Below are 26,039 nucleotides of genomic sequence, written 5' to 3'. Positions count from 1 at the left end.
GCTACTCATTAGCAGCGTCTTGTAGTTACTAGGAAAGGGGGGCAGGGATAGGTCAGTGGTTTGAGCATTGGCTTGCTAAACCCAAAGTCATGAGTTCATTCCTTGAGGGGCCAATTTAGGGATCTGGGGCAAAAATCTGTCTGGGAACTGGTCCTGCTTTGAGCAGGGGGTTGGACTAGATGACCTCCTGAGGTCTCTTCCAACCCTAATCCTCTATGATTCTGTGACTTGGGATGCTTACAATCTAGGCCATTTACCTTAGCATTCATAATAAATTCTTCACTCCCCTCCCATGGCTCAGTTCTAATATAATTCACAACAATTTTCTCCTGTTTTACTGCTGCCTCTGGAGAGATGGTAGTGGCATTCGCTCTTGCTGGTGCGTGTGTGGATAGTAAGGTTACTTTAAGTTTAGGACAATTGGGTTTTATATGGCTGGGAGCCCCCCCAGTGATGGCAAACTACCTGCCTTCTGTGTTGGTAGGGGGGTTTAAACCCTGTATTCCTTTGGTATTTTTTTAAATCAAAGTTGGGGTTAGGTTTATCTCTAATCCTCTCTTCCCTCAACCTGGGTGAAATGAGGATTTGTGCCCCCAGTTGGGCCCTTGAGTCAACAGATTCACCTACAGTTTTTGCAGCCTTTAAAACTGTGGATGTGTTTTGTTGCAGATGGCTGCCTTTACCTCATCAGTAACTGTCCATTACGATTTATCCTGGGCCACCAGATCAAACCGTTTTCTATAATCCTCTCCAGTCCCCCACCCCCATTATCCATTTTCTCCTAAAATTACACATTTTAAGCACATATTCAACATGAGTGACGTTCTCAAATATTCTGGGGTTTCTACACTTCCATTGATAGGTCTCAGGGGTAAGCTTAAATCTTTTCAGCACACCTGCTCTAAATTACATATACACCTCAGCATCACCCACCTCTATATCATTAAAAACTTGTCTGGCTTTTCCAGTTAATCTGGTTAAGAGGCAAGACATCAGTTTATCCGCAGGGATAGTGTCCACCTCACACACTCTTTCAGAGGTGGACAGGAACTCCTCTAATTGGTTGGTCTCTTTATAAATTGGGCAGACTTTCTCCCACTTCCTTGGCTGGGGAAGCTCCATTTGCTGCTCCAGTATTCTGATCTGCAATGTTTCAGCTTCCATCTGCCTCCTGTGTGCCCTCCATCCGCCTCCTGTGTGCCCTCCACCCAGCTTCTTTGCTGGTCTTGACTGCAACTGGGCTGCCTCAGTCTCCCTGATCCACAATTCAGCTATCAGTCTCCAGTGCTGGCGTTCTTCCTGGGCTCTCAGGTGCTGCAATTGGGCCAGTTCCACTCTGGTGTTCTCCTCTGCAGTGGCTAGGGCAACCAGTTCCTTGGATGCCTGGTCAAAACTGACGAGCCGAGCTCTCTGCTTCTGATCTGGGGTTTTCCTTTTAAAGGAAATTCCCCTCTCCAAACATAAATCTTCAAGGTCTTTTCTCCCAAGATCATCATCTGACTGTGGTTCACTCATTGGGTCTATTCTTTAACCTTTAACCTCCATATCAAGTTTAAACTTTAACAGCCCTGGGGTTATGATCTATAAACTCCACAGAGATGTGGTATGTGAATCCTATCAACTGTGTCAGTGTCAAGCTGCCTGCAGTGACTCAAAGAGCATGAGTACCAAGCTCAGGGCAGACTGCAGGGAAGCCCGGCACAAACCCCAAATTTGCTGAGTTCCATTCTTAGATTTCACCAACCAATTATCTAGTGTAAACTCCTCAGGCACTCTACCAGCCTAACCATAGTGTCACAGAGAGTCCCTCTAGTTCGCCCCCGTTTATGATAGATGGTCTCTTCCACCAAGAATCACAGCAATATCACTGCTCTACAGCCAAAATGCTTCTGAAATAAATGTAGTCAAACTTTATTAATTCTGGGTCACTGAGAACGAAAATGATGCTTAAAATTGTTGATTGGCTCTAGTTTTCAAGATATGCTATTGGGTCAGTATATACGACCCTTGACTTGGGAATGGCGGAGGATAAGTGAGTTATAAAGGGAAGGGATCTCAATTTAAAGCAGAAATGACTAAAATACATCTTTGACTGGATCTATGAATAAATCTATGACGGGGTTTGGACAGTACTTGCTTTTTAGGCAAAACAATGAATGATGCAATCTGAAGCTGGTATTGCATCATACATGATATGAATTGCATCATGTTATTCCTAGAAGTCGTGGATGATGCAATCATAACGAAGCTTATATCACTCTGCTGAGCAAATTGCCCTATATCAGCTCTAGAAAACATACAGTGTCGTGCTCTCTTATTTGTCAGTGTTTGATTTTGCAAAGGGACACATTTCTGTTTAGCCAAAGTGAGCAGAGATGCCTCGTACTTGTGTGAACAGTGCAGGTAACAGGTTTCAGAGTAGCAGCCGTGTTAGTCTGTATCCGCAAAAAGAACAGGAGTACTTGTGGCACCTTACAGACTAACAAATCACCTGTTCATGCTCTCTGTATTTGTGTATATATATATCCTCAATATATGTTTCACTCTATATACATCCGAAGAAGTGGGCTGTAGTCCATGAAAGCTTATGCTCTAATAAATTTGTTAGTCTCTAAGGTGCCACAAGTACTCCTGTTCTTTTTAGTGCAGATAACTTCTGCTATGTTTGTGGTGAAGTGACTTTTGCATCACAAAAGCGCAGTATAACCACTATGGTTAAGAAAGCCTATCACCTTTATTTTGGCTGCCAAATTGGAGATCAGGACAAGAGGTGGGCCCCACACATATGCTGCAACACTTGTACAACAAATCTTCGCCAGTGGTTGAACAGGAAAAGGAAATCTATGCCTTTTGCAGTGCCAATGATTTGGAGAGAGCCAACAGATCATACCAGCAACTGTTACTTCTGCATGGTGCCTCCAGTTGGGAAAGGTGTGTCAAAGAAGAAAAAATGGACTGTGCATTATCCAAACATTCCATCAGCTATACGCCCAGTACCCCACGGAGAAGGACTGCCTGTTCCTGATGCACCAGAATAATTCTCACTTGAGTTAGATGAGGAAGAGGATGAAACTTCTGGTCCTGAACCCTCAATGTTACAGGACCCACATTTTCTCTCATCCTCCTCCTCTGAACCACAGCTCATAACACAAGGTGAACTGAATGACCTTGTCAGGGATTTGGAACTACCCAAGAGTAAGGCAGAGCTGTTGGGCTCCAGACTACAGCAGTGGAATCTCCTGGCAGGTGATATTAGGGTTTCCATGTTCCGTGACCGTCAAAAGGATCTTGTCCCATTCTTCTTCATGGAAGGTGATCTTGTAGCCTGCAACAACATCGATGGTGTGACGGCAGCCCTCAACATCGTTCACGATCCAGGTGAGTGGAGACTACATTGATTCATCGAAGACGAGTCTTAAAGCTGTTTTACTGCATAATGGCAATGTTTTGCCATCAATTCCAGTTGGTCATGTAGTCCATATGAAGGAAACCTATGACAACATGAAATAACTTTTGAGGTGCATAAACTATGACCAACATCAGTGGCAGCTTTGTGGCAATTTGAAGGTTGTTGCTCTCTTGCTTGGTCTGCAGACTGGATACACAAAGTACTGCTGTTTTCTCTGCGAATGGGATAGTCGTGCAAGAGATTCCCACTACATCAAGAAAGATTGGCCACTCCGACAATCATTGGAGCCTGGGAGGAAAAGTGTTCAGCATCCATCACTTGTTGAATCAAGGAAGATTTTGTTACCACCCTTACACATCAAGCTGGGTCTGATGAAGAACTTTGTCAAAGCCATTGACAAAACACAAGCAGCTTTCAAGTACCTCCATGGAAAATTTCCAAGGTTAAGTGAAGCTAAGATAAAGGAAGATGTCTTTGTTGGTCCTCAGATTCGTGAACTTCTTCGAGATGATGCATTTGATCATGCACTGCGTGGCAAGGAAAAGACGGCATATGGAAAGCCTTCCAGTTAGTGGCAATAAATTTTCTCGGAAACAACGAGGCAGACAACTACAGGTTGTTGATGGAAAACCTCCTCAATGCATAAAAAGCCTTGGTTGCAACATGTCACTAAAGATACATTTTTTGCACTCTCATCTAGATTTTTTTCCACCGAACTGGGGAGCAGTGAGCGACGAGCACGGCGAGCGATTTCACCAGGACATTGCAACAATGGAGAAACACTATCAGGGCAAATGGAGCCCATCAATGCTTGCAGACTATTGCTGGACAGTGACAAGAGATGCTCCATTTAATGAATACAAGAGACAAGCCAAGAAGCGCCGAGTAGATACTGAATAGGACTAAACTATGTACATAATAGTTTTTTGCCTTTTGTTTCATAATAAATTTTATTTATGTAACCCTTTTGCTGATTTTTAAAGTGTTACATAAACAGGACAGGTGAAATATTATCATGTAAAGAAACCATAAACACATGAAAAGACCTAGGTTTACAATTTATGATTAAAACTCTACTATCTACACAATATACATAGACATAAAATGTAAAAACTTAAATATCTTAGAAACAGTAGCCAATCAGTTGTTTTAATTGTCAGATTTGAATTCAGCACATCAAAATACATACTAAATAGCACATTTTATCTCGGAAGCAGACGACTTCTCAAAAATTGTAGACCAGTGTATTCAGGTTACTACCATTCCCAAAGGACCAGTCATTTACCCCAGGTCAATCACACCTCACATCTCACACCAAAGATCATGCTTGTAGATAATCCTATAATAAACTATATTAAAAAAGAAAAGGAAAGAAGAGAGTTATTTACAGAATTAAAGCAGGTAAACATACCTATGCAAATGAGTTACAATCCTAAATTTCCAAAGGAAATAGAGCAAGCTCTGTATGTCCTTTAGGGCTATCCCAGGCTAAGCACTGGGGATCGTTTGCTTGTGCCTAGGAAAACTTGCTCTCCAGGATACAAGCAGGCAGCAATTTACAAGCATTCAATGAAGTCTAAACATTAAGCACATTTTTATAACTCTAATACCTCCTTTAACAATACCCACGTGCAGGTGAGCCAGACTGATTCCAGCCATGTATTTGGCAGTGTTCAAGTGAGGCATGGGGACCTTGGCATGAGCACCTGGTCTGCCAGCACCACACTGGTTAGTGGATGGATCATAAACCTCCAAGAGCAATCAGCTGGGGTAAGACATGCTGGAGTGGACACAAACTGTGATTGGCTTCTATCTGACTGATCACAGCCTGCCTTTAGGGTGCACTGAGCTGCAGGGATCATGGGAGGGATGCTCTCCCTACAGAGTAGGTGCTGACCCCAATGCCGCTGCATGGCGCCAGGGGTGCTGTGCTGCAGGAATTAGGTTGGTGGCTTAGTAGGGGGTGCATTCCCCTCGTAATCCGTGCTGACTCTATTTTCCCATTTTGGGATTAGGGGAAGCTGTGCTGCGGGGAGCGCGGGGAGGGCTTAGTAGAGGGCATTCGCTCCATGCAGTCTGTGCTGGCTCCAATACCCCAGTGCAGTATCAGGGGTCACAGTGCTGAAGGAAGTGGGTTGGGGGATTAGTAGGGTGCACATTCCTTTCAAAATTGATGCTGATTTTAATGCCCCAGCTTGGGACTAGGACAGGGATCGGCAACCTTTGGCATGCTGCCCGCCAGGGAAAGACACTGGTGGGCCTGGACAGTTTGTTTACCTGCAGTGTCTGCAGGTTCAGCCAATCGCAGCTCCCACTGGCCATGGTTCGCCGTCCCAGGCCAATGGGGGGCTGTGGGAAGTGACGCGGGCTGAGGGATGTGCTGGCCGCCCCTTCCCGCAGCTCCCATTGGCCTGGGATGGCGAACCACGGCCAGTAGGAGCTGCGATCGGCCGAACCTGCGGACGCTGCAGGTAAATAAAACCATCCCGGCCTGCCAGCAGCTTTCCCTGATGGGCAGTGTGCCAAAGGTTGCCCATCCCTGGGTTAGGGGGTGCTGTGCTGCAGGAAGCAAGGTGGGGAGACTCAGCAGGGGGTATGATCCCCTCCTAGCCTGTGCTGACCCCCATGCCCCAGCAGTGTGTGTGAGCAGTAGCGTAGCTAGGGGGGAGCAGGGGTAGCGGCCGCTACCCCACTAAGCATGTTGTCAAAAAGTGGCGCCTTAGGGGTTACCATGGCGCCAGCCGGGCCCACGCTCTGCTCCTACCCTGCCTCTTCCCCCCAGCGCGTACCGCTCCGCCCCTCCCTGCTGCCGATCAGCTGTCTCCCGGCAGGAGGGAGGGCCTCCCTCCTGCTGGAAGACAGCTGATCGGCGGCAGGGAGGGAAGGGGGAAGAGCTGAGCTCCAGCAAGCTGGCCGCTCCTGGGAGGAGGAGAGGTGGGGGCCCAGCTCCAGCAATACTTGGGGCCAGGTGTCCCCCCTGGTGCCACCTGCGGCCCCCCCATGCCTTCCCCGAGTGTCCCCTGGCCCCGACTTGCTGCCCCCGGCCCCCACTCGCCTTTGAGGGGCCCCGGTGCAGAGTGTCCCTGTTTCTTCCGTGTGCAGCTCCATGTTGCCTCCCGGCAGCAACTGCTGCCGCAGGGTCCTAGTGCCCCCCATTTCCACTGCCAGGGCAGACTGACTCTGATCCTGCCCTTCCCCCTCAGACCCTTTCATTTTCTGGCAGGACCCTCCAGCAGCACAGGGGGCCCCCCACCCGCAGTCACTGCTCCTGCCTCATGCTGGGCAAGGAGGCAGCCCCATCCCTCACCCCCAGTGAGGCTACAGTCAGGGGCAACAGCAAGGGAGGAGGCGCATGCAGCGCCCCCCGGCACTCACCACGGGGGAGGCGAGGGAGATTCCTGGACCTGGGGCCCTAGGAGCACATGCAGTGACAGTGGGGGGGGGGTGAGTGTGCTGCTGGGGGGGTGGAAAAAGGGGGCTCCTCCCCCAGAGCTTGCTGCTGCCGGCAGGGAAAGGGCTGGGGGGAGTCCTCCTCTCTGGCCCCTGTCTTGGAGCAGCCTGCCTGCACCCCAAACTCATCCCCAGCTCTGCCCCACCCCAGAGCCCGCACTCCCAGCCAGATTCCTCACCCTCCACACCCCAACCCTCTGCCCCAGCCCTGAGCCCACACCCCCAGTCAGAGCTTTCACCACCACACCACACCCTCAACCCTCTGCCCGAGCCCCTCCAGCACCCCAAACACCTTTTCCCCAGTCCCAGCCAGAGCCCTTACCCCCTACACCCCTACTCTCGCCCTGAGCCCCTCCCACACTCCAAACCCCTCATCTGCAGCCACACCCCACAGCCCTCACCCCTGCACCCCATCCCTCTGCACCCCAAACTCCCTCCCAGAGCCTGCACTTCAATCCCCTGCCCCAGCCTAGGGCCTGCACCCCAGACCTCCTCCCTCACCCAAACTCACTCCCAGAGCCTTGGGCAGGTCGGGGAGGAGTTTTGGGGGGATGGAGTTTGGGCCAGGGCAGGTTCTGGGCACCACCAACATTTCTACAAAAATGCCACCCCTGGGCATGCCCCTCCAGCCATAGGGGTCAGGGGCACCCACCCACCAGTCAACTGTTTATGGGGCCCGTGGGGGCCTGTGAGCCATCAGCTGTTCGTCCAGGGTGGGGGAAGTAGGGTTGCTAGGGGAGTGCTGTTTAGCTGGTTTTTGGCCACCACCCAATCAGCGAGGGGAACTCTGCTCCTGGAGCAGGGGCTGAGCTGAGCGACCCCACCGGTGCGGTGCAGCCCCAGCTCCTTCTCCTACCTGCTTCTTGTGGCAGGCATGCTTTCTCTGCAGCTCCTAACCTCTCACCCAACTAACGGCAGCCAGTAGCAGCAGCTGGTAAGTGTATTTCAAAGGGGGTCTTGGGGTGAGGGTGGCTGGGGGGCGGGGACTGAAACCCCATCCCAGGTGCTGTGCTGAGAGCCAGCACCTGGCTGCTGGCGGGGTGGGTGTCTGCATGGTGGGGGCCTGGGGGGCACCAGCTGCCTCCCAGCTCTCTGCACCTGGCAGGGGGCTCAGCCAGAGGCATCTCCAAAAACATCCCCTGCACCCCCGCAGCACAGAGAGACTGAGAGTACCAGCCCCTGGGACCAGGATGGGCATGGTGGGCGGGGGTGGGGGGCATCTCCTGGTCTCCTGCGGAGTGTAGTGCCCCCCCTGCTTGCCCCCTCTGCCCAGGCAGAGACGCCTGCCTCTCAGAGACAGTGGCCATGTGCATGTAGTGCGCTTGGTCCCCCCCCCCCAGCATCTGGGTGACTGCCTCTTAGGGGGTGGAGGGTGGAAGGGAAGAGGCAGTGGGGAAGGGATGGGGTGTAGGGGTAGGGGAGAGGGAAACTGAGGCTATCAGGGGAAACCTGAATTGTCTCTTAAGGGAAGGGCTAGTGATCACCTGGGGGGTAGGGGGGGGGCATTGCTGAGTCCCAGGGTTGAGCAATTCTCTGGTGGTGGTGGTCATTGAATTGCTAATTGTCATTCACTTGCTGCACAATGGCTGGTGATGGTTGTTTAACATCCACCCAGCCATTTGGTCAAGTGCCTTGTTTCTTGGGAGTTGCCTTCTGTAACTTCTCTAATTCCATCCCACTCTCCTGGGAGTACAAATTCTGGTTCTAAGGACCTGGTGCCTGGATCCCATATTGCCTTGCACTGGGAGTGGGAATTAGTGCCCTGACTTGCAACTCCTCCTATTGTGCCAGTGTAGATCCTGCTGTTAGTACAGCTATTTGCAGGTGCCCTTGCGTATAGCTGGACCTTTGGACTCAGTCCCTGAGTGTATCCCCGCTAAACTGACACTACTATCCTGCTGTGTGGATCCCAGTGTGCTTGTACTGTGAATTTTTGGCATGCACATGTGGGTATATTTATCTCATTGTGCTGATAGTGCTACTTCCTTGGTGTGATGATGACATTATGCTAAAATGAATCCTGAAAATAGTGTCCTGGTGTGATGGTGGTCACTCTGTGCTGTTCCTGTGAATCTTGCATTTTTGTATGCTGTGTTGGTGTAGCCCTGTTGTTCCCAGGAAATTAGAGCCACAAGGTGGGTGAGGTCATAGCTTTTATTGGAGCAACTTTTGTTGGACGGACACGCACGCGCGCGCACACACACACACACACGCGCGCGCGCTTTGGAGCTTTCACAGATTCTTTTCTTCTTCCTGAAGAAGAGTTCTGTGAAAGTTCAAAAGCATCTCTCACCAACAGAAGCTGGTCCAATAAAATATATTACCTCACCCACCTTGATATATATCTCTCCCCCCCACCACCACCAATATTACCTCCACCAGCTTTCCAGGAGTGAGTTTTCATGATGACATGGGAAGTGCTCTGACTGGTCCTGAATTCTCTGTATCAGCCCCTCTAGCTTGCACTGCAGCCCAGTACCTGGGGGCTGGGGGCCTGCAGCGCTGAGACTCTGAGATCAGGGACTCGCAGACCCAGCTGGGAGGGGAAGGGCACCTCCTAGAATCATAGAATCATAGAATATCAGAGTTGGAAGGGACCTCAAGAGGTCATCTAGTCCAACCCCCTGCTCAAAGCAGGACCAATTCCCAGCTAAATCATCCCAGCCAGGGCTTTGTCAAGCCGGGCCTTAAAAACCTCCAAGGAAGGAGACTCCACCACCTCTCTAGGTAACGCATTCCAGTGTTTCACCACCCTCCTAGTGAAATAGTTTTTCCTGATATCCAACCTGGACCTCCCCCACTGCAACTTGAGACCATTGCTCCTTGTTCTGTCATCTGCCACCACTGAGAACAGCCGAGCTCCATCCTCTTTGGAACCCCCCTTCAGGTAGTTGAAGGCTGCTATCAAATCCCCCCTCATTCTTCTCTTCTGGAGACTAAACAATCCCAGTTCCCTCAGCCTCTTCTCATAAGTCATGTGCTCCAGACCCCTAATCATTTTTGTTGCCCTCCGCTGGACTCTTTCCAATTTTTCCACATCCTTTTTGTAGTGTGGGGACCAAAACTGGACACAGTATTCCAGATGAGGCCTCACCAATGTCGAATAAAGGGGAACGATCACGTTCCTCGATCTGCTGGCAATGCCCCTACTTATACAGCCCAAAATGCCGTTAGCCTTCTTGGCAACAAGAGCACACTGTTGACTCATATCCAGCTTCTCGTCCACTGTGACCCCTAGGTCCTTTTCTGCAGAACTGCTACCTAGCCATTCGGTCCCTAGTCTGTAGCAGTGCATGGGATTCTTCCGTCCTAAGTGCAGGACTCTGCACTTGTCCTTGTTGAACCTCATCAGGTTTTTTTCAGCCCAATCCTCTAATTTGTCTAGGTCCCTCTGTATCCGATCCCTACCCTCTAGTGTATCTACCACGCCTCCTAGTTTAGTGTCATCTGCAAACTTGCTGAGAGTGCAGTCCACACCATCCTCCAGATCATTAATAAAGATATTAAACAAAACCGGCCCCAGGACCGACCCTTGGGGCACTCCGCTTGAAACCGGCTGCCAACTAGACATGGAGCCATTGATCACTACCCGTTGAGCCCGACGATCTAGCCAGCTTTCTATCCACCTTACAGTCCATTCATCCAGCCCATACTTCTTTAACTTGGCGGCAAGAATACTGTGGGAGACCGTATCAAAAGCTGTGCTAAAGTCAAGGAATAACACATCCACTGCTTTCCCCTCATCCACAGAGCCAGTTATCTCATCATAGAAGGCAATTAGGTTAGTCAGGCACGATTTCCCCTTCATGAATCCATGCTGACTGTTCCTGATCACTTTCCTCTCCTCTAAATGTTTCATAATTGATTCCTTGAGGACCTGCTCCATGATTTTTCCAGGGACTGAGGTGAGGCTGACTGGCCTGTAGTTCCCCAGATCCTCCTTCTTCCCTTTTTTAAAGATGGGCACTACATTAGCCTTTTTCCAGTCATCTGGGACCTCCCCCGATCACCAGGAGTTTTCAAAAATAATGGCTAATGGCTCTGCAATCTCACCCGCCAACTCCTTTAGCACCCTCAGATGCAGCGCATCCGGCCCCATGGACTTGTGCAAGTCCAGTTTTTCTAAATAGTCCCGAACCACTTCTTTCTCCACAGAGGGCTGGTCACCTTCTCCCCATGCTGTACTGCCCAGTGCAGCAATCTGGGAGCTGACCTTGTGCGTGAAGACAGAGGCAAAAAAATCATTGAGTACATTAGCTTTTTCCACATCCTTGGTCACTAGGTTGCCTCCCTCATTCAGTAAGGGGCCCACACTTTCCTTGATTTTCTTCTTCTTGCTAACATACCTGTAGAAACCCTTCTTGTTACTCTTAACATCTCTTGCTAACTGCAACTCCAAGTGTGATTTGTCCTTCCTGATTTCACTCCTGCATGCCTGAGCAATATTTTTATACTCCTCCCTGGTCATATATCCAATCATCCACTTCTTGTAAGCTTCTTTTTTGTGTTTAAGATCAGCAAGGATTTCACTGTTTAGCCAAGCTGGTCGCCTGCCATATTTACTATTCTTTCTACACATCGGGATGGTTTGTTCCTGCAACCTCAATAAGGAGTCTTTAAAATACAGCCTCCTCAACCTCTCTCTCTTGCTGCCTCCTTTTCCCTAGTGGCCTCATGATGCACAGAGCCAGCCTGGCTAGGTGCTGCATTGGAGAGTCTCCCAGTGCAGCCCCGCACCCCCTCTCCCCCATGCGAACCCCCAGCAGACCCTGCCCACCTCTGTCTGATTGTCTCTCTCATGCGGGGGACTGTGCCCCCCCCTTGCTCCTCTGTGCTGCCTGCTTCCAGGGGCCACAGATGGCAGAGCAGCCCCCTCAGGAGAGATGAGAGGGGCTGTCCCACCGGGGGCGTGCGAGCAATGGCCCCCTCACAGCGAGATGCAGCGCTGCCCCTGCCCGTCTGGGTGGTGACCCCGGCCTGAGGAGTGCGAGGCAGCGTGAGCTGAGCATGGGGGCTGGGGGCAAGGCCAGCAAGCCTGATCACTGACACTCCAGGTGTGCCCAAGTGCAGAGCTAGTGCTCCGGGCTTCTCCTTCATTCAATGACACATCAGTGGGACTTGCTTTTTTTGTGCAGAATTTGCCTTTCAGAAAGCAAATCAGCCCCCCCCCAGCCCTTTTCATTGGGATCCTGGGGGCTCAGGTCCCTTGGGGAGGCAGCGTTGGGATTGCATTAAGGGGGAGGGAGGTACTGCTGCCTTTGCCAGCCAGGGCGCTTGGGGGCTTGAAGTGGATCCGGGCGCTGAGCTGACTGAGAACAGGGGCAGAGCCCAAAGGATCAAGTCAGTGGCTGGTCATCTGCAGACCCCAGCCCACTCCTGGGTCTGCTGTGCCCAGACTCCAGCCGCGTGCCGCGCAGGGAAGGAGAGCCTGGCGCAAGCAATCTGCTTCTCCTTTGGAGCTTTTAATTCAAAAAAGGCGGAAATCTGGTGGCTCCAGACAATATGGAGTCTTTTTTTCACATGGGGGTAAGCTCCCAGTTTGCTCCCCCCGCCTCAGAGTCTGCCTGCCCCCTTTGGGGGCTTTCCCCTTACAGTGCTCACCTGCCAGGAGATTGCAATTTGAGGCTGGGGCTTTGGAGAGATGGACCCCTGGTGGTATCGCGCCCCCTCCCACACACACACCCCAGCTGGTCTCAGCTGATCCCTTTGCTACAGTGTGTGCACGGGTCAGGGAGTGGGGGCTGCAGGGGCTGGGCAAAATAACATACGTACTTGTAAGACAATATCATTCTTGTGTTTTTATTTTAAGTACAAAATAAATATGCATAACGAATTTAAAAGTATGTAATTAGTAATTTGATATGTCGGGTGGCGCCTTTTTTTATGTGTTCGCTCCCCCTGATGTTAGAACCTGGCTATGCCACTGTGTGTGAGTCATCACTAACACAAGCTCTCAGCTGACTCATGATTTCTGAAGAAATCACACATTCCTGTTATCTGGTAACCACAGCCCAGCCGACTGATTAATATTTCCCTCTTGTTTGCCCAGCTAGAAGGAAGTAACCTACATGAAGGGCTTTCCGAGTAGTGTGCTCCATCCCTCAGACCCTTTGCATGTGCCAAGCTGGCCCACACCCTAATGTGTTTATGGCCCCAATTCCCCAGATAGCAACTGCTTCAGATTGCTTGGCCTACCTGGGCTTTTACTGCCTTAAGTGCTGGGCTGGCACACAGGCTCTGTAAACACAGCATCAGTACACAGAGATACTCTTGTTCTTATCTGAAGAGAGATGCCATATAACCCTTATAAAAAGTAAAAAAATGGGCCTGGTTCTGATCAGGCCTAGGTGTACATCAGGAATAACTTTGCTGGGGTCACTGGGGCCAATTCCCCCCTCACTCACATCGGTGTAAATCAGGAGTAACTCCACTGGGTCAATGGCACCATTCCCCTCTCATTCACCCTGGTGTAAATCAGGAGTAACTCCATTAATAGGAAAATTGAATAAATTTGCAGAATAAACACTTTGTCAGATCAGTATGGACATGGGCATGATAGATAGATAGATAGATATAGTTCTCACTCAGTCCCCCTTCCCCTTGAAGAAAGGACCATATGGTTTAGGTCACAGGAAATAAGAATTACAAAAGAAATCACTTATTGTGATCCTGCGATGCAGAAACAGGGCAATCTCGAATAGGAGCAGAGAGGTTATTTGGCACTGGTGTGACTGCTGTTGGGATAGTGTGTACAGTTCTGGTGCCCTCAATTCCAGAAGGATGTTGATAAATTGGAGAGGGTTCTGAGAAGAGCTACGAGAATGACTGAAGGATTAGAAAACCTGCCTTATAGTGATAGATCCAAGGAGCTCACTCTATTTAGCTTGGTCCTGCTAGTGAAGGCAGGGGGCTGGACTCGATGACCTTTCAAGGTCCCTTCCAGTTCTAGGAGATGGGCTATCTCAATTAATTATATTATTATTATTATTATTATTATTATAACACAGAGAAGGTTATGAGGTGGCTTGATTATAGTCTATAAGTACCTACAAGGGGAAAAATATTTAATAATGAGCTCTTTCATGTAGCAGAGAAAGGTCTAACATGATCCAATCGCTGGAAGTTGAAGCTCAACATCGCATGCATTCAAATGGGTTGAACAGCACATCCAAGGATACAGGTGCCTCCTAGAGGTCTTCAGAAGGCTGCACTGTTTACTTCTTGTGATGAAGGGCCAGATACCTCAACTCATGCTGGAGGATCACCATTAGCTTTAGCAGTGTAGAGCTTGTGACACACAGCGGGGCAGCTGTGATTCTTTTCAGTACAGAGAGATCGGTGTGTATGGGGACAGACAGATAAATATAGATCAGCACTATAGGCTTGTATAATCATAGAAGTGTAGGACTGGAAGGGGCCTCAGTAGATCATCTTGTCCAGTCCTTTGCACTCAAGGCAGGACTACGTAATAACTAGACCATTCCTCACAGATGTTTGTTTAACCTGCTCTTAAAAAACCTACAATGATGGAGATTCCACAGCCTCCCTAGGCAATTTGTTCCAGTGCTTAACCACCCTGACAGTTAGGAAGTTTTTCCTAATGTCCAACCTAAACCTCCCTTGCTGCAATTTGAGTCCACTGCTTCTTGTCCTATCCTCAGCAGTAAAGGAGAACAATTTTCTTCCCTTCTCCTTGTAACAACCTCTTATGTACTACATCATGTCCCCTCTTCTCCGGACTAAAGAAACCAAATTTTTTCAATCTTTCCTCTTAAGTCATGTTTTCTAGACCTTTAAACATTTTGGTTGCACCCCTCTGGACTTTCTCCACATCTTTCCTGAAATGTGGTACCCAGAACTGGACACAATACTCCAGCTGAGGCCTTATCACTGCCGAGTAGAGTGCAAGAATTACCGCTCATGTCATAGAATCATAGAATATCACGGTTGGAAGGGACCTCAAGAGGTCATCTAGTCCAGCCCCCTACCCAATCCCCAGACAGATTTTTGCCCCAGATCCCTCAGTGGCCCTCTCAAGGATTAAACTCACAACCCTGGGTTTAGCAGGCCAATGCTCAAACCACTGAGCTATCCCTCCCCTCTAGCTTACAATACTCCTGCTTACAGTATTCCTGCTAATACATCCCCAAATTATGTTTTTTTTTTTTTTTGCGCAACAGTGTTACACTATTGACTCATATTTAATTAAATAAGGAATAAGGAATAAGGAATATATAATGTGTGAACAAGTTTCTTTCATTCAGCAAGCTGTGATCTAATTTGGCACTTACTGCTTGCCCCCCCCGGATGGGTGTCACCGTAGAACACTGGCTGCTTCCCCAAGGTGTTCCCTGCTATATAACACCTGTGTGTACAGGCACTGGGCTAGCCAAGTGCATGGGGCAGGTGAGTACAATCTTCTCCTTTCCCTGTTGAGGCAAAGATGCTTAGATCACAGAGCGATAGGAGCACTACAAATACCATAGCTAGATAGCTCCGGTGGGGATGGATAGATAGGTAGATAAGGGTGTGTGGATGGGGATGGATAGTGTGTTTGGGGATAGCTAGCTAGAGGGGTGTGAATAGGGATAGATAGATTAGATTAGATAGAGGGGTGTGTATGGGGATAGATAGATGGAGAGATGTGACTAGGGATAGACTGAGGGGTGTATTTGGGGATAGAAAGATACACATTGTTTACAGGGTTGTTGTAGGCATGTTGCTCCCAGGATATTTTGGAGACAAGGTGGGTGAGGAAATATCTTTTATTGGACCAACTTCTGTTGATGGAAGGGACAAGCTTTGGAGCTGTGCAGAGCTCTTCTTCAGGTCTATGCAGTTTGAAAGCTTGACTCACCCACAGAAGTTGGTCAAGGAAAGGATATTACCTCACCCAACATGTTTCTCTCAGACAGATAGATGGATAGATACTGTACCTGCCTTATGTGGTCCTCTGCTTTATGTGATTTTGGACGCAATACATTTAATGCTGCTTTGTTTCAAATTCTTCTCTTGTATTTATTCAGGAAGGGCTTGGGGTTTAGAGCAGGAAGGGCTGGGAGTCGGGACTCCTGCGTTCTGTCCCCATTTCTGGGAGGGGAGTGGGGTCTAGTGGTGAGAGCAGGAGGGGGCAGGGAGTCAGGAGTCCTGGGTTTTATTCCCAGCTGCGTCACTGACTCTGCAACTTTGTTCATGTCACTTCAACTCTCTGTGCCTCACTTTCCCCATGGAGAGAATCATTTTTACCTACCTCCCCGGTAAGACATTCTGTCCCCATTTCCCAGCTGAGGGAGGGGATACATTTGGCATCTGAACCCCCTTAGTGTCCTCAGAGGCTGTTGGCCCTGCCTTCTTTCTGCATTAATCTGACACATTTCCCCTTGTTTTCCAGCAATGGCAATGAAGGGGACGCTGCTGCTCTGTGCCTGGCTGATGCTTCTGTGCGGTGAGTAAGGATCAAAATATCAGGGCAAAGTTTTCAACCCTGGGTGTCTGAAGTTATGCACATAGGGGTGGGATACTTAAGCTGGTTAAACTGGGGGGGCTGGTGCTCCTTAATCACTTAGACACTGTTGAACATTCCGCCCTAAGTGCCTAAATATGGATCTAAGGCGAGAGCTACTCGGTAATTTCCCCATTGAACGTTTTCTGTCGAAAATTGTGACTTTGTGGAACTTTCTGCGTCAATTTCAATGTAATTGTTTCAGAAAAAAAATTGAAGCAAAGCGATGAGTTAATTAGTTTTCAGAAAAAGAAGAACAGGAGTACTTGTGGCACCTTAGAGACTAACAAATTTATTAGAGCATAAGCTTTCGTGGACTACAGCCCACTTCTTCGGATGCATATAGAATGGAACATATAATGAGGAGATATATATACACACATACAGCGAGCATAAACAGGTTGGAGTTGTCTTACCAACTCTGAGAGGCCAATTAATTAAGAGAAAAAAAACTTTTGAAGTGATAATCAAGCTAGCCGAGTACAGACAGTGTGATAAGAAGTGTGAGAGTACTTACAAGGGGAGATAGAGTCAACGTTTGTAATGGCTCAGCCATTCCCAGTCCTTATTCAAACCGGAGTTGATTGTGTCTAATTTGCATATCAATTCTAGCTCAGCAGTCTCTCTTTGGAGTCTGTTTTTGAAGTTTTTCTGTTGTAATATAGCCACCCGCAGGTCTGTCACTGAATGACCAGACAGGTTAAAGTGTTCTCCCACTGGTTTTTGAGTATTTTGATTCCTGATGTCAGATTTGTGTCCATTAATTCTTTTGCGTAGAGACTGTCCGGTTTGGCCAATGTACATGGCAGAGGGGCATTGCTGGCACATGATGGCATATATCACATTGGTAGATGTGCAGGTGAACGAGCCCCTGATGGTATGGCTGATGTGATTAGGTCCTATGATGATGTCACTTGAATAGATATGTGGACAGAGTTGGCATCGGGGTTTGTTACAAGGATAGGTTCCTGGGTTAGTGGTTTTGTTCAGTGATGTGTGGTTGCTGGTGAGTATTTGCTTTAGGTTGGGGGGTTGTCTGTAAGCGAGGACAGGTCTGTCTCCCAAGATCTGTGAGAGTAAAGGATCATCTTTCAGGATAGGTTGTAGATCTCTGATGATGCGCTGGAGAGGTTTTAGTTGGGGGCTGAAGGTGACAGCTAGTGGTGTTCTGTTATTTTCTTTGTTGGGCCTGTCTTGTAGGAGGTGACTTCTGGGTACTCGTCTGGCTCTGTCAATCTGTTTTTTCACTTCAGCAGGTGGGTATTGTAGTTTTAAGAATGCTTGATAGAGATCTTGTAGGTGCTTGTCTCTATCCGAGGGATTGGAGCAAATGCGGTTATATCTTAGAGCTTGGCTGTAGACAATGGATCGTGTTTTGTGTCCTGGATGGAAGCTGGAGGCATGTAGGTAAGTGTAGCGGTCAGTAGGTTTCCGGTATAGGGTGGTATTGATGTGACCGTCGCTTATTAGCACAGTAGTGTCCAGGAAATGGACCGCTTGTGTGGATTGATCTAGGCTGAGGTTGATGGTGGGATGGAAATTATTGAAATCATGGTGAAATTCCTAAAGGGCTTCTTTTCCATGGGTCCAGATGATGAAGATGTCATCAATGTAGCGCAAGTAGAGTAGGGGCGTTAGGGGACGAGAGCTAAGGAAGCGTTGTTCTAAGTCAGCCATAAAAATGTTGGCATATTGTGGGGCCATGCGGGTACCCATAGCAGTGCCGCTGACTTGAAGGTATATATTGTCCCCAAATGTGAAATAGTTGTGGGTGAGGACAAAATCACAAAGTTCAGCCACCAGGTTAGCTGTGACATTATCAGGGATACTGTTCCTGATAGCTTGTAGTCCATCTTTGTGTGGAATATTGGTGTAGAGGGCTTCTACGTCCATAGTGGCCAGGATGGTGTTTTCTGGAAGATCACCGATGGATTGTAGTTTCCTCAGGAAGTCAGTGGTGTCTCGAAGATAGCTGGGAGTGCTGGTAGGGTAGGGTCTTAGGACAGAGTCTACATAACCAGACAAGCCTGATGTTAGGGTGCCAATGCCTGAGATGATGGGGCGTCCAGGATATCCAGGTTTATGGATCTTGGGTAGCAAATAGAATACCCCTGGTCGGGGTTCTAGGCATGTGTCTGTACGGATTTGTTCCTGTGCTTTGTCAGGGAGTTTTTTTAGCAGATGGTGTAGTTTCTTTAGGTAATCCTCAGTGGGATCAGAGGATAATGGCCTGTAGAATGTGGTGTTAGAGAGCTGTCTAGCAGCCTCCTGGTCATATTCCAATTTATTCATGATGACGACAGCACCTCCTTTGTCAGCCTTTTTGATTATGATGTCAGGGTTGTTTCTGAGGCTGTAGATGGCGTTGTGTTCTGTTTTCAGAGAGAGCAGGAGAAATGTCTGCGTGGGATTGTAGGATGGGTTGTAGGGCCTAGCAGCCTGGGGCTAACTTCCGGTTTCTGTCTTACGTTCCCAAGGCTCATGTTCAGGGTTTCAGCCGGCCGCCATCAGTGGTCAGGAAGGGAATCCCTCCACATCCCCACCTCCTGCTCCTATGTATTCTGGGAGAGTTTTTTAATCTTGTTCCTCTGAAGCATCCGGGACGGCCACAACTGGAGATGGGACATTGGCCGGGGTGAGCCGGGGCTCTGAGGTGGCACCGAGTATTCTCTCTCTCAGGGGGTTGATGGCTGGTTCTTGCTCATATGGCTCAAGGTCGAACTGATCACCATCGATGGGGGAGGAAGGAATTTTCTCCCAGATCAGATTGGCAGGGACGTTGGAGGGTTTCTGCCTTCCTCTGCAGTGGGTGGTGCAGGTCACTTGCTGGGATTATCTGGGTATATTTAAGTTAGGGCTAACAAATGATTAAAAAAATTAATTGCAATTAATCACGTGTTTAAATAAATTAAATGTGATTAATCGCAGTTTTAATCACACTGTTAAACAATAATAGAATACCAACTGAAATTTATTATAAATATTTTGGGATATTTTTCTACATTTTCAAATATATTGATTTCAATTACAGCGCAGAATACAAGTGTACAATGCTCACTTGATATTATTATTTTTAATTACAAATATTTACAATGTAAAAAGATAAACAAAAGAAATAGTATTTTTCAATTCACCTCACACAACTACTGTAGTGCGATCGCTTTATTGTGAAAGTGCAATTTACAAATGTAGATTTTTGTTGTTGCATAACTGCACTCAAAAACAAAACAATGTAAAACTTTAAGGCCTACAGATCCACTCAGTCTTACGTCTTGCTCAGCCAATCGCTAAGACAAACAAGTTTGTTTACATTTACGGCAGATTCAACAGTATGATTAAAACTGTGATTAATTGTGATTAATTTTTTTAATTGTGATTAATTTTTTTGAGATATTGCGTGAGTTAACTGCGATTAATTGACAAACCTAATTTAATTTAATCATTTCCTTGCCATTGCAGGGGCCTCGGGCACTGGAGGTCCTCAGTCCCTCCTCTCGTCTGCCTTGGCACGTAATAGTTTATTTTCCTGTGGGTTGTAATACTTTGGTCTCATTTCAGTTGATGAGTTTAGTGTGCAGGTTCTTGGTGGCTTTTGTGGTCTCTGAAGTACAAGAGGCCAGCTAGGTAATTTGGTGCTCCCTTCTGGCCCTAAACAATATGACTCTATGATTTTGATCATGTCAATATGGAACATTTGCACGTTTTCAGAATGAAATGTTTTTGATTTTTCATTTCATTTTTCATTTCAAAACAGCTTTTCACTTTGAAATGTATTTTCTTGTCTATTATAATTTTTCACAAAATAAAAGCATTCAAAATCAAAATAAAGCATTTCAATTTTATCAAAATGTTTCGATTGACTCGATAAAATATCATTTTTTGGGGAAAAAAATCAATATTTCTTTCTGATTTGGGACAAAAAGAAATCTTGAAATCTCAGAATTCCCCATGGAATGAAATTTCCAAGTTTGGATCAGTTCTTTTAAGGGTCTAACTTTAGGCATGCAGATTTTACATTTTTGTCTCAACTCCTGATAAATTATTGCTGCTATTCATTAGGTGTATTACAGTAGAACCTAGGAGCCCCAATCATGGATCAGGACCCCTCTGTGCTAGGCACTGTACATTATTATTGCTATATACTAGGTCTATTATGGCAGCATCTCAGCACCCCAGTCATAGACCAGGACCCCAATGTGACAGGTGCTGTACATTATTTTTGCTGTTTATTAGGTGTACTACAGTTGCAGTTAAAGCTTTATAACAGTTAAAACACAAATTGTCAACATCCCATGTCAAAATATACAAAATAAATAGCCTGAAATCTAACTCTAATAAGTTCTCAAGCAGCATTTTTCTTACATTGTCTATCTGTGCATTTTAGTTACTATCAATGGAATTTTTTTTTTGTCAGTGTGTGCATGTATGGTGACATTTATCAATAAAAATATAATCCTCCCAAGCCTAACAATAGATTGGTTTTAACACACTGGTAGCCTAACTATTCCCATGTCTCTTGAACCCTGGGGCTCCCATTAGAGTAGGGTTACCATATTTTGAGCCTCCAAAAGGAGGACACTCCCAGCCCCGCCCCCGCCCCAACTCCGCCCCCTCCCCTGCTTCCCGCGAACATTTGATTTGCGGGAAGCCTGAAGCAGGTAAGGGAGGTGTGGGGGGAGGAGGCGTGGCCCAGTCTGGCCCCCCCAGCGTCTCCAGCCTGGGTCGGCTCGGGCCCTGGGATGCCGGCCCCGGGCCCGGCCCCCGGCCAAGCACCCCCGGCCTGCCCAGCACTGCCGGTCCCCGGCCCGGCCCCCGGGCCCCCGGCCAAGCACCCCCGGCCCACCCACCACTGCCGGTCCCCGGCCCAGCCCCCGGCACCGCACCACCGGCCCGGCCCCCGAGCCCCTGGCCCGGCACCACATCGCTGGCCCGGCCCCCGAGCCCCCGGCCCGGCACCGCCGGCCCGGCCCCTGAGCCCCCAGCCCGGCACCGCCGACCGCCGGCCCGGCCCCCGGCCCAGCACCGCCAGCCCAGCATGTCCCGATTTTCCCAGACATGTCTGGCTTTTTGGGATTTCCCCCCGGACGGGGATTTGGGGCCCAAAAAGCCGGACATGTCCGGGAAAATCCGGATGTATGGTAACCCTACATTAGAGTGGCTAAACATCATGGCTACTTGAGGTCTCATGAGTAAGGCTACGATTTTGTCATGGATATTTTTAGTAAAAGTCACGGCGAGCTCATGGGCAATAATGAAAAATTCATGGAAGCCCACGGCGGCTGGGAGCTGAGGGGGTTCTCACTGCCGGCCGTGGTGCCCAGGATCTGCAGGGGGTCCGCCTGCATCCACAGACGGAAGGGCACCCTGCAACTCCCTGCTGGCACTGGCGGAAGTCACAGACGTCTTTGGAAGTCACGAATGCCGTGACTTCTGTGACCTCTGTGACTAAATCGCAGCTTTACTCATGAAAGAGTGTAGACTCAGCAAGTTAACCTACAGTTATTTATATTAAAGAATAGAAGGGGAAACACAACTTCTGAGACCACTGCTTCTTCTTATCCTCTTAGCGCTGGGATGGTGGAGAGTGAAATGGGTTAAGGGGTGACTTGATCACAGTCTACATTGCAACATCGGTGGTTATGAGACGAGCATCATGGCTTCATCTCTCCGGGTTCCCCAGAGAGGTGCAGACCACTGTTGAGAATCTCCCCTTTGAGGGGCCTACTCTCTTTGTCAAGTGCATACCTTAAATCTGTGCATACCTTAAAAGATTCTAGAGCGACACTCCACTCACTTACCGGCGCTGAAGAGACGACAGGGGGAAGCTCATCAAGCTGAGAGATGCAGGATCTGCAAAGGGTTTCATCCTTTGACTAAAAAGGATTGGGACTTTCATTTAAAGCAGCTCCTCATCGAGGCGTCTATTAGCCCTCAGCCTCCTGCGGCACGGCAAGACCCGGCACCGATCACCTTGGTGTGCAGTGCCCTGGCGGCGGCAGCGGGGGCTGCACCGTGGTTGGACTCTGACCAAGAACCGTGGCACTGATGCTCCCCGGCACTGCAACCGGTGACATCGGCCCGGCGCCGCTCCCGCTCTCCTGGTCAGAAATGGCACCGGAAGCCGGAAATGGGCGGCTCACCTTTGCAGAGACCAGCTTCCTTGGAGCCGCCCATGGGGGCGTGTCCTGGAGGGGAGCGCCCAGGAGCAAAGGCTACAGCCCCGGCACCGTTGACTCCAGCCCCGAGTCTGGTACCGCTGGACTCCCCGACCCGCAGCGTGGTACAAGTCCAACTACCATCTATGCTGGACACTTTTGCAGCTGTGAGGGACCTTTTTGCCATGACGGCATCGGCATCCCCTCAGCTATATGCCAAGGCCCCAGTACCTCTGTGTATAGCACTGTCTCCAGGCAAGCCGGCCCTGATTCACCCATCAGTACCATCGGTTGAGCTACGGCACCGATCCCGCTCTCGGCACCGTTCCCGCTCCCGCCGTCGCTCGGAGTCCCGGCACTGCTCTCCTTCGCGGCGCCGGTCGTACTCGTGGCGCCGGTCGTACTCGCGCCGCTGGTCTGGCTCCTGTCGCCACTCCAGGTCCAGATGCCATTCCAGGTCCCAGTACCAGTCCAGGTCCCAGCGCTGCTCCCCAGTTTCGCAGCACCGATCCTCACCTCCTAGTCGACGTGAACCGGCGCAGATCCGCTCAGCACCACCGTGGCCCTCATGCTCCACTTCTTGTTCTTCAGGATTGGACATGGGGTCGCGATTTTTGGACCATCACCATTCAGATCGTAGCCACCTGGAGACAGAGGCAGGGTCTTGGCAGGCGCATGGGCAGGGACCCACTCAGTGGCTGTTCTGGATGCCATGGGTATACCATCAGGCTCAAGGTGCTCCGTCTGGGGCTTCCCAATCAGCCCCGTCCAAACCACGAGTGCCAGAGGCTACTGCCAGTTGGCCTGCTCTGGGGAACATGGAGGCAGTGGCAGCTACTCTCCTCACTTCAGGATCTCCTCCGACCCTGAATCCTGGGCCGGCCCCCGAGATCGGTGACACAGAACAGCGGGCCCCAACACCGCAAGGGGCTCTAGACGATCCTCTTCCCCCCGTGGCCTCCTCTTCCTCCTCACCTGGTGAGGCACTAGCAGGTACTGCAGTCTCGGGTCCTCCTCCAATAGACCTCTGTGGCCACCAGGATCTCCTGCTCAGGGTGGCACGAAATATGAACTTGTAGGCGGAGGAGGTGATGGAGTCGGAGGACCCTGTGGTGGACATTTTGACTGCAGAAGTCCCTACCTCTCATTAGGACCATCCAGACTAATGCCACGACAATCTGGCAGACCCCTGCATCCATTCCCCCAATGGCCACGGGGATGGAATGGAAATACTTTGTCCCCTCAAAGGGGTATGATTACCTATTCACCCACCTGCAGCCCTTTTCGGTCGTGGTTGCGGCCATGAACGAAAAGAAGCGGCACGGCCAGCAGGCCCCAGCTCCCAAGTCGAAGGACACCAAGCGCCTTGATTTGTTTCGACGCAAAGTCTATTCTACGGGGGCGCTTCAACTCAGGATCGCTAATCAGCAGGTGGCCCTGAGTCATTACAATTTTAACTCCTGGAACTCCATGCTGAAATGTAAGGAGCTGGTGCCTCCTGAGTCCAGAGAGGCTTTGGTTGACGAGGGTAAAATAGTGGCGCAGACCTCTTTGCAGGCCTTGCTGGAGGCTGCGGGCTCAGCCGCACATACTTTGTCTTCAGGGATTGTGATGAGGCGTACCTCCTGGCTTCAAGCCTCCGGGCTGCCCCGGAGCTTCAGCAGACTGCAGGACCTCCCCTTCGACGGAGAGGGCCTGTTTTTAGAAAAGACTGACCCAAGGCTGCATAAACTTAAAGACTCGAGGGTGACACTGAAGTCCCTAGGCATTCACACACCGGCTACCCTTCAAGCCTCATCAGCCACAGCAATGCTCATATCTTCCTCTGCCGAGACAGGATTTCTATAGGCGGCGGGGGCATAATGGTAGGAGGAAGCCCTCCAAACCCACGTCAGGATAAGGCCAGGGCCCAACCAAGTCATCGTCGGGCTCAGAACAGACCTTTTGAAGGGACGCCCGAGGACAGCATACCAGACTTCACTCAGGATCCTACCCCACCTTTCTTGAATCGCTTATCCCACTTCCACCATGCTTTGTCTCAGATAACCACAGACTGCTGGGTCCTCCATACTGTGGTAGGGGGATACTCTCTCCAATTTTCTTCCTCCCCGCCCTCTCAACCTCCTTCCCTGTCCCTCTTCAGGGACCCTTCTCATGAGCAACTCCTTATTCAGGAGGTTCAGGTGCTCCTTGCCATGGGGGCGATCAAGGAGGTTCCAAGGGAACTAAGGGGCAGGAGGTTTTATTGCCAATATTTCCTAATCCCCAAGGCCAAGGGGGGCCTCTGCATGGTCTCCTAGGGCACCAATATACCTTCCCTGGATCCTGGAGACTGGTACACCGCCCTCGACATGAAGGACACATACTTCCTCATAGCGATTAATCCGGCGCACAGATGCTTCCTCCGCTTTGTGGTCAACCGCAAACACTACCAGTTCACGGCCCTTCCCTTTGGACTTTGCACAGCCCCCCAGGTGTTCACCAAATGTATGTCAGTCGTGGCAGCCTTCCTTTGTTGACGGCGGGTGCAAGTATACCCTTACCTCGACGACTGGCTGATCCAGGGTCGTACCAGAGAACATGTGCAGTCCCTTCTCCGCCTGGTCAGGGACATGTTTCTTCGGCTGGGCCTCCTCCTCAATGTAGCGGATCCTGGTCTCCCTCCAATGGTGGCTAGATCCCCGGGCAGTGTGCGAAGGAGTCCCTTTTCAGAGTCCGCAGCCCTCCTTTTCCCTGGTCACAGATGCATCAGCCCTGGGATGCAGGGCCTGTACCCTCCGTCCACACTCCCTCTTCATATCAACATACAGGAGATGATGGCAGTGTGTCTTGCCTGTCAGGCTTTCCAGGTGTGGCTACAGAGTCATTGCCATGTTCTACACCAACAAGCTGGGCAGGAGGGACTGATCCTCTCCCCTCTGTCAGGAGGCTGTTCGAATGTGGGAGTTCTGTATAGCCTCAGCAGGTTCTTCTGCTTGCACGAGTGGTCACTCCAGCCAGATGTCATCCACCCCATCTTCCAAAGGTGTGGGATTCCCCAGGTCAACCTGTTCACCTCCTGCAGCAAACGGAAATGCCCGGCGTTCTCCTTCCAAGGTCGCTGCCCGGGCCCCCTCTCAGATGGGTTCCTTCTCCCATGGACGGTTCACCTGTTTTACGCCTTCCCTCCATTTCTCCTTGTGCACAAGGTCCTGCTCAAGATACGCAGGGACAGGATGTGCGTAACTCTGGTGGCTCTGGCGTGGTCCAGGCAGCATTGGTACATCACGCTGTTGGAACTGTCCGTGGACGCTCCTGTCCTGTTGCCTCTTCTTCCTGACCTGCTCACTCAGGATCACAGTCGCCTCTGTCATCCCGACCTGCAGTCTCTCCACCTCATGGCATGGATGCTGCATGGCTGAACCCTTCAGAGCGTCTGTGTTTGGAATCCATACAACAAGTGCTGCTGGGCAGCAGGAAGCCCTCCACTCCACGTATCTGGTGAAGTGGAAGTGGTTTTCATGTTGGTGTGCCCAGCGCTGCA

The sequence above is a fragment of the Trachemys scripta genome, chromosome 24, assembly GCF_013100865.1.
Source record: "Trachemys scripta elegans isolate TJP31775 chromosome 24, CAS_Tse_1.0, whole genome shotgun sequence".
Lineage (NCBI taxonomy): Eukaryota > Metazoa > Chordata > Testudines > Emydidae > Trachemys > Trachemys scripta.
The sequence above is the reverse complement of the archived record's forward strand: the minus strand, read 5'-3'. Positions refer to the sequence as shown.